The sequence below is a fragment of the Bombina bombina genome, chromosome 2, assembly GCF_027579735.1.
Source record: "Bombina bombina isolate aBomBom1 chromosome 2, aBomBom1.pri, whole genome shotgun sequence".
Classification (NCBI taxonomy): Eukaryota; Metazoa; Chordata; class Amphibia; order Anura; family Bombinatoridae; genus Bombina; species Bombina bombina.
The window spans coordinates 915,214,545-915,229,118 of record NC_069500.1 but is presented as its reverse complement, the minus strand read 5'-3'; positions in this window follow the sequence as shown (position 1 = coordinate 915,229,118).

Here is a 14,574-nt window from a genome sequence, read left to right as displayed (position 1 = left end):
ACACCTAGATAAACTAATTAACCCATAACCTGCCGTTCCCGATATCGCTGCCACCGAAATACATCTATTAACCCCTAATCTGCCGCTCCCAATATTACTGCCACTATACTAAAGTTATTAACCCCTATTCCCCTGCACCTCAACATCGCCTACACTATAATAAATCTATTAACCCCTATTCCGCCACTACCCGACATTGCCACCACTAAATAAAGTTATTAACTGCTAAACCTCTGGCATCCCACATCACTACCACTAAATAAACCTATTAACCCCTAAACCGCCAGCCCCCACATTGCAACAACCTAAATTAAACTATATTAACCCCTAAACCTAACCGTAACCCTAACAGTAACCCTAAACCTAACCCTAACCTTAACACCCCCTAACTTCAACATAATTAAAATAGAGCTAAATTAAAGTTACAATTATTAACAAAATAATACCTATTTAAAACTAAATACATACCTGTGAAATAAAACTAATAGTTATATTGTAACTAACTAAGGTTTTATTTTTATTTCACAGGTAAGTTTGTATTTATTTTTACTAGGTTATTAACTATTTACTAACTACCTAGTTAAAATAAATACAGAAGTACCTGTGAAATAAAATCTAAGCTGCCTAACACTAAAACCTAACATTACAAAAAATAAAAAACACTAAAATTACAAAAAATAAAAAAAAACTACCATTACAAAGAAATAACAAACAAAATTATTCCTATTCTAATACCCTTTAAAGGGGCATTTGTATGGGCATTGCCCTTAAAAGGGCATTCAGCTCTTTTGCTGCCCATTAAAAATAAAAAATGGCTATTCTAAAAAGAAAAACCCACCCCAAAACGAAAAAAAAAACATTACATAAAATAACAAACGATTTATCCAAAATAATAACAATTATTCCTATTCTACTACCCATTTTTTTTAAAAAAACACCCCAAAATAAAAGAAAACTAATCTATAATAAACTACCAATAGCCCTTAAAAGGGCCTTTTGTAGGGCATTGCCCTAAAGAAATCAGCTCTTTTTCAAAACAAAAATACAAAGACCCACCACTAACATTACAAACCCGCACCCCCCCACAAACCCACAAAATAAAATAAAAATATCTTAAAAAACCTAATCTACTCATTGCCCTGAAAAGAGCATTTGTATGGGCATTGCCCTTAAAAGGGCATTTAGCTATTTTTCTTGCCCTTAAAAGGGCATTTAGCTATTTTAAGAAATGTCCAACCCCTAATCTAAAAAAAAAAACACCCCAAAAAACCTTAAAAAAAACCATCCTGAAGACATCTGGCATGGAGCATCCTCTTCATGTGGTCGCCGCCGTATACTGAATCTTCAATGCAAGAGAGCCTTTTCAAAGTGGCGTCCCTTGCATTCCTATTGGCGGTGTTTGTTTAAATCCTGTCGGATTAGCATGCGAGTGATAAGTGTTAGTTGTTTTTTTTAGTTTGTGCGCTCAATTAAAGTCTATGGGGAGAAGACGTTAGCGTAGATGTGAAATCTGAAGTCCTAAAGTTACCACATGTCGACTTTTGCTTGCACACAAACTTTTTACTTTTAACATCTAATAAAGTTTAAAATTTTATATCTGGTGGTTTTAACGTATGAGCGAGTCACTTGTAATCTGGCCTATTATTTTTTAAGATCACTATCTGGCATACAAATTTTAACGTGCCATAGGCTTTCACTCTAGCCCTAATATACTACTTTGAACTTGAGTTTTTACTTGAGTGGAAAATAGTACTAACATTTATGGACTCCACTTGTAATCTAGGTAATCTATATGGCAGCTATTTGCATGTGCTTTTAATAATGTAATACACTTTTGAGCACTAGATGGCAGCAGTATTTGCACAATGTATAACATTGTTAAAAGTCGACAAGAAACCAAAGTAAATTTGATGACTCAAGTAAGTTTATGTCCCTTTAAGATCATGACACCTTACCAAGGAAGTCAAAAGTGAAAAATGCCTATGTAGTCCTCCTCAGCATAATATTAGGGAAACTCACTAAAAAGTAGCATTACCTATGTATCTAAAGAATAGTAATGTAACCCATTCAGTTGCTTCCTAGACAGGGCTACATAAATAAAATTCACCTAGATATTAGATTATGGACCGTAATTATATCTTTTTTTTGTCTACAGTGCCTCTCAAAGTGACCTTAACCTGTAAACATGGTAATGTTTATTGATTTGAGATCTGAGGGAAAAAAGCATTAGTGCCTATATAAAATTATTGGCAAAGTTAACATAAAGGGACATGAAACCCCAATTTGTCCTTTCATGATTCAAATAGAGCATATCATTTAAAAAAAAAATCCAATTTTATTATGACAGAGACTCATATTTTGCTTAACCTTTTTCTGCTCTGACAGCTCTTAAAAACAACTAACAATATTAAAATAAACACATAGAGATAACAGAATACAGAAATGGGACCAATCAGAGAAGTCCAGATAACCATATAGTTTACATCAGGTAATTATTCCTCCTTCTTTCTCTTTGCTGCTCTAATAGTTAAAGGGATAGTCTAGTCAAAATTAAACTTTTATGTTTCAGATAGAACATGCAATTTTAAGCAACGTTATATTTTACTCCTGTTATCAAATTTTCTTCATTCTCTTGGTATCTTTATTTGAAAAACAAGAATGTAAGCTAAGGAGCCGGGCCTATTTTTGATTTAGGACCTGGGTAGAGCTTGCTGATTGGTGTCTAAATGTAGCCATCAATCAGCAAGCTCTACCCAGTTGCTGAACCAAAAATTTGCCGGCTCCTAAACTCACATTCTTGATTTTTCAAATAAAGATGCCAAGAGAACAAAGAAAAAGGAAATTAGAAAGTTGCTTAACCCCTTAATGACTAGTGCCATACCCTGTACGACGCTGGTCATTAAGTCCTTAAGGACCAGCGTCGTACCCTGTGCTTCTCTCTGCTGCACTATTTCTGCATGCCCCATGAGTGGGGCACTGCAGAAATAGAGTTGCAGAGTTACCGATGCAGAGAGGGTCACTCTGTGGCCCATTCTGCATTGGACAGCGGTGGTGCCGATCGTTGGTGGGAGGGAGACAAAGGAGGGAGGCGGGCGGGTGGCTAGGCAGCCCATCACTGGAGGGGAGAGGAAGATGGGTCGGAGTGGCGGGGCCGCTTTGCTATGGTAAAAAAAAGTGTAAGAGCGGCAGTGAGTGGAAAGGGGGGAGGAGGGAGAAGCAGGTAGAAGAAGTTACTATAGTGGAAAGTGGGGTAGAGGGTGGGAAAGTGATCTGGGAGAGGGGTATGTTAATGAGGGGGGAAGCTACACTACAGAAAAAAAAATTTTGTTTGCCAAAGAAATAAATATAATAGCAAACTGGGTACTGGCAGACATGCTATAGACATGTGCTTACTCCTAAACTGCTATCAGCCTACCTAGGTTTACTCTAAACAAAGGTTAACAAAAGGTCAAAACAATTTGGTTGTTTAAAACGGCATGCACTATCTGAATCATTAAAGTTTAATTTTGACTTTACTGTCCCTTTCATATAGAGTTGTATTTTTATTTCAATCTTATCTTATTTTCATATTCGTTCACGTTTTGTCTACAATACTTTCCATCTGTTTCTCTATTTTTATATTACCCCTCTTTTTCACTAAACTTTGTTTAGCTTTTTTATTCTTTCCTTTCTCTTTAATCAACTTTTTTTTTCCAGGTCTCTCTAATGTAGCAGCAGATTGGGGCTCAAGATATCTGTCAGACTCCAGCGACTGGAATTTAATTCTTAAAAACTTTTTACTGACTCAATATCTAAGAGGCCTTTTGTATTGGACTTTTTTTCATCTTGTCTCAACTTCCAAGTTCTTCTATTCTACATTTGGAGATCAGACCTAGGAGCCCTTGCAAAAGATGCCTTTCTCCAGAACTGGCTAACTCAGGGAGTGTATGTGTTGCCTCCTTACTCGATAATATCCCAAATTCTCATTAGAATCCGGGAGAGATAAAATGTATCTACTAATAGTAATATAAAAAGAAATTCCTGAGGAGGAAAAAACTTAAGAGGATGCGCTTGGTACACAGGTTATCAAAGTGGGACCTAACACTTTATGATTGGGTTTGTACCCGTATGCATAAATAAAAAAATATATATAAACAGCACAGTGTTTGGTATGTGTGAAAAATTAATAATAATAGCGAAAATAAATTGTGAGTAAAACAAGTGCTCAGGACAATTTGTGTATAATATTAGTGACACATTGAAATAATCAGATATCACAGATAAACAATGATATTTGTGGCGATGAATAAAATGTATAAAAAGTACTTATCAATGTCCCAAAAAATGCTGTGAAAAAAATGTCCAATCCTAATATGTGGACGGTAATGTGTTCAGGTGTTTGGCGTGCTCCTCTTGTGTCCCGTGGTGCGATGGGTCAGGGTGTCTAGAATGGAAGATAAACAAGGGGCGCCAACATAGTGTGAATCGTTAAAACAACAAATATAAAAGTGATGTGTAAAAACTACTCACAAGGAAAGTGGCACCTTAAATGAATAAGGTGCGATAAAGCAGGCTGACATTCAAATTCCAGCAGTCAGTACGCTGGAGGTCTCACCCAGAGGACCTGTGGAATCAACGGTCTGGAATAGACTGAGAAACGCGTTGCAAAATAAATACTGTTAGTTTTATACCACGACCCGGTATTTTTGCTTCTTTCCACGATCCACTTGTTTTTGAAACAGGACTTTTACCACGGAACCTTTAATACACTGACACTGTCAGTTTTGGAGAAAAGTCTCGGTGGCGTGAGTGCAGCAGGAGAACACCTATCAGCTTGCAGCTCACCTGGTCCGGCCATTGGCCCTAAAAAACGTGGGTGCTACTTTCTAGACGCCTATCTGGATTCCACAGGTCCTCTGGGTGAGACCTCCAGCGTACTGACTGCTGGAATTTGAATGTCAGCCTGCTTTATCGCACCTTATTCATTTAAGGTGCCACTTTCCTTGTGAGTAGTTTTTACACATCACTTTTATATTTGTTGTTTTAACGATTCACACTATGTTGGCGCCCCTTGTTTATCTTCCATCTACTAATAGTAACCCTATGGTGGCCCACTCAACCTTGGTACCCATCACTTCTGGAGATGTCATACCTTTATCTAATTCTTCTCCCTCATCAACTAGACATTCTTACAAACTCAGGCAGAGATTTTTTATGAGCTGGTCATTTTTGTCTCCCTCTGCCTCATAGTTTGGAAAATTTCCAGGGTTCAAGACATTTGGGCCCAGGAACCATGAAATGCTACCTTTCTTCTTGGAAACAATGGTCTACTTTTTTAAGTTGATAGGGCATAATGTTATGTAGCTAGATCAGCACTTTCTGCAGGTCAGAAATGATTCCAACCTTCCCATATAGGCCAACATATTTCAGTTTGCAGGCTTATGATTATTATCATGTAATAAAGAGTTTCTAATGTTAGAGCATTATTTTAAAATGTTCTCCCCCAAGGTGTAATCTTTCCTATCTCTAGAAGAACTAAGTCTTCTTCCTCTCCTATCTTCTATCCTTCTTTCAATAATCAACCTCCTCTATGTGTTGTCCTCTGTCTTAAAGAGCATGAACTCAGAACTCTCAGAAACCCTTCCTCTAAACAACTCCTTATATCTTTCACTCATCCCCATCTTCATGTTTCTTACACTACCATTGCTAGGTGGGTTAAATGAATCATGCTTCAGGCAGAATATATGACATTTTCTCCCCTCATTCCGTCAGGTACTGCATCTTCCAAAGCTTTTTCTAATTCAGTCTCTCTCCAAGAGATCTTCAATGCAGTAGATTGTTTCTCTGACTCCATTTTTTGTTAGTTTTATTTTAAACCTATTCACCAAACTTCTGCTCACCTGATATCATGACCTATCTGTCTTTAAACTAGCAACATATGAACCTCTGTCCTTGTAATAAAATTCAGATTATCCTAGTTTTGTGATGGTATAATCTTGATTGCATTAAAGAGACAGAAATTAATATTTTCTTTCCCAAGTACCCAACCCTCATGTTTTATAGTTTGTTGATTTATTACTTCTCACTCATTATTCATATATTTTTCAGCATCAAATACTTCCACTACAGGGATTTAAACTTCAAGGACACACATCAGATTCTCTATATCCATCAACTTCTAAGAAATCTTCAGTTTCCAACTCTCCTGTTTCAGGTTACTTCAGTTTTATTAAATTCAAGACTTTATCTTCATTCAAGTATGGTTGTCTTTGGAGGTTTCTTCTACTATATTTAATATTTTTTTTTGGAATATATTTTCTCCTGGATTGGAACTTTTTCTCTTTTTTTCACATCAAATAGCAAAGAGAAGGAATAGCCTGTTGGACACTATATGGTTACTACAACTCTCTAAAAATAACCAATTATAGAGATAGGGGATGCCAAAACACCACAAATATAGTTTAAAATACAAGGTTAAATTGTGCACAACAAAGTGTCCAAATGGTGACTATGGGGTCGATTTATCAAACCCTTCTAAAGGCTTTGCCTGCCTACGACTGCAGGTTCTCACAAGAGAAACTGCAGTCTGTATTTAACAATCAGTGGTCATCAGACTGCTGCTTCCGTAACCTTTCGCCACCTCTTAGGTAGCGAATTTCAATCTTCCCGGTCTGGTCTGACCAGGGAGATTAACAGCTCCTTACTGCATGTGATTATCTGTGCGTGGGCAGGGGGCGGTGTTACACAAGAGCGCAAATTTGCGTTCTTGTGCAGTGCTGAATTCTGGCAGCGGAATTCAGCCCATCAGAGACGATCTTGCAGCGGAGAGGGGCGCATATGTGTGCCCCTGTCAACTGCAGCTTGAAAAATCGACCCCTAAGTATCACTGCCTCACTAGTAAATAATATCCAATCAAATATATTCCCTAGGTAGTTTTGATCTTATCCACAAACTGATATTTTCCAGGCTTCTCTTTTAAAAAATCAGCTTTCATGGAGTCAGATCAAAAGAAATCTATAAGAAAGAAAAGGCACCTCCTTGTGTGTATTATTTTATCAAATTGTGAATCAATTAGCCCTCCCCAGCTCACAGGTGTCCTGAGTTTAGAAATACCCAATGTTAACACATTCTTTGCTTTTTTTGCAACTTATAGGGCAATAAGTACAAGTAGCACTTTCCAAAATTATCGATAGTTACATTGTAACACTGATATCTGCCAGGAATCCCTGAATAACCCTTCACATATATATATATATTTTTAGTAGACAACCCAAAGTATTGATCTAGACCCATTTTGGTATATTTCAGGCCACTATTTCACCGGCAAATATGATCAAATAAAAAAAAAAAATTGTTAACCTTTTCACAAACTTTAGGTCTCTCACTGAAATTATTTACAAACAGCTTGTGCAATTATGGCACAAATGGTTGTGAATGCTTCTCTGGGATCCCCTTTGTTCATAAATAGCAGACATATATGGCTTTGGCATTGCTTTTTGGTAATTAGAAGGCCGCTAAATGCCGATGCGCACCACACTTGTATTATGCCCAGCAGTAAAGGGGTTAATTAGGTAGCTTGTATAGTTAATTTTAGCTTTAGTGTAGGGATCAGCCTCCCACCTGACACATCCCACCCCCTGATCCCTCCCTGACCCCTCTCAAACAGCTCTCTTCCCTCCCCCACCCCCCAAAGGTCACACCCATCTTAAATCTGCCAGTATAAAAATACATTTTCTGCAGTGTAGTTCTCTAACCCTCCCCCCTCTACCTATTTACCGCCATCTTGGGTACTGGCAGCATTTTTCCATAGTGTAGCTGCCCCCCTTATTAGCAAACCCCCCTCCCTCTCCCAGATCCCTTTACAAATATGGATCCCACATAGGATCCCCCTCTCATACTTTCCCTCCTCCCTCCTTCCCACTCACTGCCGTGATGTAGCATTGCCGTAGCGGTCCCACCCGCTCCCGCTCCCTTCATGCCCCCTCTCCCCCTCATCCCGCCTCCTCCAGCAATAGGCCACCCACCAACCTCCTTCCAAGCCCTCCCACGCCACGAACAATCAGCACTATTGTTGGCTGATGCAACGTGTGGCCCTCTCTGCATCGGTTGCTTAGGAAAAGGTATTGCACGATGCCGCAATATCGAGGCATCACTACAATACCCTGAAAGTATTCCACTATTCGCTTCCACCGCTTGAAACCCCTGAGGACGTACCAGGCACGTCCATGGTCTTTAATGACCGGTTTTGTAGGACATACCTTGTACGTCTTTGATCATTAAGGGGTTAATTATAAAACAACATTCCCAATTAGATATTGTCAAACCCTTGCCTAAACAAATTGCTTAAATGATACAATATTATTTATAATTAGCAACAAAAAATATTGTACATATAATATTAAAATTAGTTTGTGCTCTCGCCATCCCAAACTGTACTCAACATTAATCAAATCGTGCCACCCCACATGTTGATGCCAGCAATTGCAGAGTACCATTAACAACCTCCCCTCATGTGTATTTGATACAATTACTGTTAAATTTGAATTAAAAGGGAGTGTTCCTGTTAGCTTTCAAGCCAATAGCTTTATAGTGCAAATTAAAAAGTATGTTCTGACCACCCTAAAGCCATCTCCACTCACTCCACTGGACAGAAACACTCTCTCCAAATTTCAATGGAACGTAAACTTAAATATCACATGGTAATAGTATTGAAGATTAATAAAAAAATAATAATTGCAAACATTTTTTTTATTCAGATTATCCTAGTTTTGTGATGGTATAATCTAGCTTTTATTAAAGAGACAAAGATGAATATTTTATTTCCCAAGTACCCAACCCTTGTGCTTTATTATTTATTGATTTATTACCTCTCACTAATTATTCTTATATTTTCAGCATCAAATAATTCCACTACAGGGTTTTAAACTTCATGGACACACATCAGATTCTGTACATCCATGAACTTCTAAAAAAATCTTAAGTTTCCAACTCTCCTGAGAAGTTTCAAGTTACTTCAGTTTTAATAAATTCATGGCTTTATCTTCATTTAAGTTTGGTTGTCGTCTGATTTCTCTTCTACTGTATTTAATGTTTTATTGGATTGCATTTTGATTTAGAACTGTTTCTCCTTTTTTCACATCAAAGAGCAAAGAGGAGGAATAGCCTGTTGGACACTATGGGCTAGATTTATCAAAGCCATTCTCCTTTAATCCCATCCAAAATAGCGCATACGACCTGATCGTTATATTGATCACAGCACTCTGCGCCTATTATTGCGCAAATCTGAAAGAAACCTCTTCACATTCCGCTTGCATTCACCTAGGCGCACAGACGGGCTCCCGAGTGCAACAATATACATTAGTAATAGGCGTAATTTACAAATACGCCCAGTTTATTATTTATCATTGCTTTGCGCCGATAAGGAACTGCAATTTCGGCTTCAATTGCGTGTTGTATATTTCGCTATACAGACTGAGGCGAACACCATTATAATGCATGCTTTTACATCTTGTGATGCAGTACTTTCTTCTTTTAAATAATTTTTCAAAGGCTCAGCGCCAAGAAGAGACTGTAATTGCCAGAAATTTGCTCTCCCACTGGCACATATGGGTACCAACAGTTTTATATATATATTTTTGCAATCTTAAATTATCAACATATGGCAAAAACAGCACAGAAACATTATATAATATAAATATAAGCTAAATATTAACTTAAAACACGTTTTTTTAATAACCAAAACATGGCGGCGTAAATATTTACTTTTCATTTATTTTACTGTGATAAATAGGGAGTAAATGCTGTTTCCAACAGGCGAAATTTATAATTATTACGCCCCAGCTCGCCTGCGCAAAGTTACGTCTATTTTTTTAATAAATTCAGGTGCACATGTGCGCTTCTCCAGAGGCGAGCTGGGGCGCAGTTACATGCGAGGCACATACAGAGTTCGCCTAGACTTTAATAAATCTAGCCCTATATTGTTACTACAACTGTCTAAAAATAACCAATTCTAGGCATAGAGGGTGCCAAAACACCACAAATATAGTATAAAACACACAAGGTTAAATTGTGTTCAACAAAGTGTCCAAATGGTGACTATGTATATACAGTGTAGTATCAATCGTATCCACAAAGGGACATTTTCCAGGCTTCTCTTTAAAAAAATCAGCTTCCATGAAGTCAGATCAGAAGAAATCTATAAGAAAGAAAAGGCACCGCCTTGTGTGTATTATTTTATCAAATTGGCAATCAATTATCCCTCACCAGCTCAAAGGGTACTCACAAAAGTGAAACAGACTCAGCTTACTGGCCAATCATCTCCCGATACTCAGACTTCCTTCTCCCTCTCGACCAGGAATCCAGCGGTGAGCTATACTGCAATAATTACTCCTTCCCCCTCTTTGCCAAAAATCTGGTGGTGAGAGGTACTGCAGCCCTAAGACTGCTACACAAAAGCAGATGCTGATGAAATGATAGATAAAATCACGCAAAGATTTAATAAAAACATTTTAAAACATAATAAAAAAAGTTTACTCCACATTAATCAAATCTGTGTGTGCCACCCCACGTGTAGATCCTGGCAATTGCAGAGTACCATTAACAACTTCCCCTCATATTTATTTGATCTTACATCGGGCTTTACCCACAGCCGCTTGAGTAATATCCATTTTATCCGGATAAGCCTAGGATTACCCAATATCTGACTTTACCCATATATATATATATATCCAGTGTGGTCTAGCACTCATGGTCACCATTCTGTACCAGGGTGCACTGCATAAATTGCAATATTCAAAATGAAGGAAGGACGGGGATTGTACCCCGAAACGTCACATACTTAAGGGATTAAAGAATATACCCCTGTTTAAATCCGGAGAGTGCCTTCCTTCATTTTGAATATATATATATATATATATATATATAAGCAAAATGAGTCAGTTGCACTCTCACAAACAATTCTCCAAGGGCCAGGGTGCTAGAGTCGGTGATATGTAGTAGAATAGAAAACAGCCAACATTTAAACATACCCCCTAGGGGGAGGGGTCTAGGTATGTTTAAATGTTGGCTTCACTTGTATGTTGTTGGTCTGATGAAGGGGAGCATTCCCCGAAACGTTACCTATTAAACTATCTGTTTGAATTTAAGTCCAGAGAGTGCTGTTTTCTATTCTACTATATATATATATATATATATATATATATATATATATATATATATATATACATACATACATATATACATATATACATACATACAAACATACATTCACATATTTAAACACACACACACACACACACATATAAGCATACAGATTATAGCCCTTTCCAATCAAAAACCTTATACAAATATGTTAATATTATATTTTTATGAAATATTTTTATCAGAAAGTGCATATATGAGTGTAATAGTTTATTTGAATGTGTTTGTGTTTTGTGCAACTTTTTTTAACCCTTACCTTTCCGCTAGGTCTTCAGGTAACCTACGACTAGATTTGGAGTTTTGTCGGTAACGACCCGAAAATCTAACGCCGGCTTTTTTCTGGCCGCACCATAAAAATAACTCTGGTATTGAGAGTCCACATAAAGGCTGCGTTAGGCTCCAAAAAAGGAGCGTAGAGCATTTTTAACGCAGCTTCAACTCTCGATACCAGAGTTGCTTACTCAAGCGGCCAGCCTCAAAAACGTGCTCGTGCACGATTCCCCCATAGAAAACAATGGGGCTGTTTGAGCTGAAAAAAAACCTAACACCTGCAAAAAAGCCGCGTTCAGCTCCTAACGCAGCCCCATTGTTTGCTATGCGGAAACACTTCCTACGTCTGCACCTAACACTCTAACATGTACCCCGAGTCTAAACACCCCTAACCTTACACTTATTAACCCCTAATCTGCCGCCCACGCTATCGCTGACCCCTGCATATTATTATTAACCCCTAATCTGCCGCTCCGTAAACCGCTGCAACCTACATTATAGCTATGTACTCCCAATCTGCTGTCCCTAAAACCGCCGACCCCTATATTATATTTATTAAACCCTAATCTGCCCCCCACAACGTCGCCTCCACCTGCCTACACTTATTAACCCCTAATCTGCCGAGCGGACCTGAGCGCTACTATAATAAAGTTATTAACCCCTAATCCGCCTCACTAACCCTATAATAAATAGTATTAACCCCTAATCTGCCCTCCCTAACATCACCGACACCTAACTTCAATTCTTAACCCCTAATCTGCCGACTGGAGCTCACCGCTATTCTAATAAATGGATTAACCCCTAAAGCTAAGTCTAACCCTAACACTAACACCCCCCTAAATTAAATATAATTTTAATCTAACGAAATTAATTAACTCTTATTAAATAAATTATTCCTATTTAAAGCTAAATACTTACCTGTAAAATAAATCCTAATATAGCTACAATATAAATTATAATTACATTGTAGCTATTTTAGGATTAATATTTATTTTACAGGCAACTTTGTAATTATTTTAACCAGGTACAATAGCTATTAAATAGTTAAGAACTCTTTAATAGTTACCTAGTTAAAATAATTACAACATTACCTGTAAAATAAATCCTAACCTAAGTTACAATTAAACCTAACACTATACTATCATTAAATTAATTAAATAAAATACCTACAATTACCTACAATTAAACCTAACACTACACTATCGATACATTAATTAAATACAATATCTACAAATAACTACAATGAAATAAACTAACTAAAGTACAAAAAATAAAAAAGAACTAAGTTACAAAAAATAAATAAATATCTACAAACATAAGAAAAATATTACAACAATTTTAAACTAATTACACCTACTCTAAGCCCCCTAATAAAACAACAAAGCCCCCCAAAATAAAAAATGCCCTACCCTATTCTAAATTACTAAAGTTAAAAGCTCTTTTACCTTACCAGCCCTGAACAGGGCCCTTTGCGGGGCATGCCCCAAGAAGTTCAGCTCTTTTGCCTGTAAAAAAAAACATACAATACCCCCCCCAACATTACAACCCACCACCCACATACCCTTAATCTAACCCAAACCCCCCTTAAATAAACCTAACACTAAGCCCCTGAAGATCATCCTACCTTGTCTTCACCTCACCAGGTATCACCGATCCGTCCTGGCTCCAAAATCTTCATCCAACCCAAGCGGGGGTTGGCGATCCATCATCCGGTGGCTGAAGAGGTCCAGAAGAGGCTCCAAAGTCTTCATCCTATCCGGGAAGAAGAGGCGATCTGGACCGGCAACCATCTTGATCCAAGCGGCATCTTCTATCTTCATCCGATGACGACCGGCTCCATCCTGAAGACCTCCACCGCGGACCCATCTTCTTCCGGCGACGTCCAACTGAAGAATGACGGTTCCTTTAAGGGACGTCATCCAAGATGGCGTCCCTCGAATTCCGATTGGCTGATAGGATTCTATCAGCCAATCGGAATTAAGGTAGGAATATTCTGATTGGCTGATGGATGAAGATTTTGGAGCCAGGACGGATCGGTGATACCTGGTGAGGTGAAGACAAGGTAGGATGATCTTCAGGGGCTTAGTGTTAGGTTTATTTAAGGGGGGTTTGGGTTAGATTAGGGGTATGTGGGTGGTGGGTTGTAATGTTGGGGGGGGTATTGTATGTTTTTTTTTACAGGCAAAAGAGCTGAACTTCTTGGGGCATGCCCCGCAAAGGGCCCTGTTCAGGGCTGGTAAGGTAAAAGAGCTTTTAACTTTAGTAATTTAGAATAGGGTAGGGCATTTTTTATTTTGGGGGGCTTTGTTGTTTTATTAGGGGGCTTAGAGTAGGTGTAATTAGTTTAAAAAATTTTTAATATTTTTCTTATGTTTGTAGATATTTTTTTATTTTTTGTAACTTAGTTCTTTTTTATTTTTTGTACTTTAGTTAGTTTATTTCATTGTAGTTATTTGTAGATATTGTATTTAATTAATGTATTGATAGTGTAGTGTTAGGTTTAATTGTAGGTAATTGTAGGTATTTTATTTAATTAATTTAATGATAGTATAGTGTTAGGTTTAATTATAACTTAGGTTAGGATTTATTTTACAGGTAATTTTGTAATTATTTTAACTAGGTAACTATTAAATAGTTCTTAACTATTTAATAGCTATTGTACCTGGTTAAAATAATTACAAAGTTGCCTGTAAAATAAATATTAATCCTAAAATAGCTACAATGTAATTATAATTTATATTGTAGCTATATTAGGGTTTATTTTACAGGTAAGTATTTAGCTTTAAATAGGAATAATTTATTTAATAAGAGTTAATTAATTTCATTAGATTAAAATTATATTTAATTTAGGGGGGTGTTAGTGTTAGGGTTAGACTTAGCTTTAGGGGTTAATCCATTTATTAGAATAGCGGTGAGCTCCGGTCGGCAGATTAGGGGTTAATAATTGAAGTTAGGTGTCAGCGATGTTAGGGAGGGCAGATTAGGGGTTAATACTATTTATTATAGGGTTAGTGAGGCGGCTTAGGGGTAGCTGGCGGCGACGTTGTGGGGGGCAGATTAGGGGTTAATAAATATAATACAGGGGTCGGCGGTGTTAGGGGCAGCAGATTAGGGGTACATAAGTGT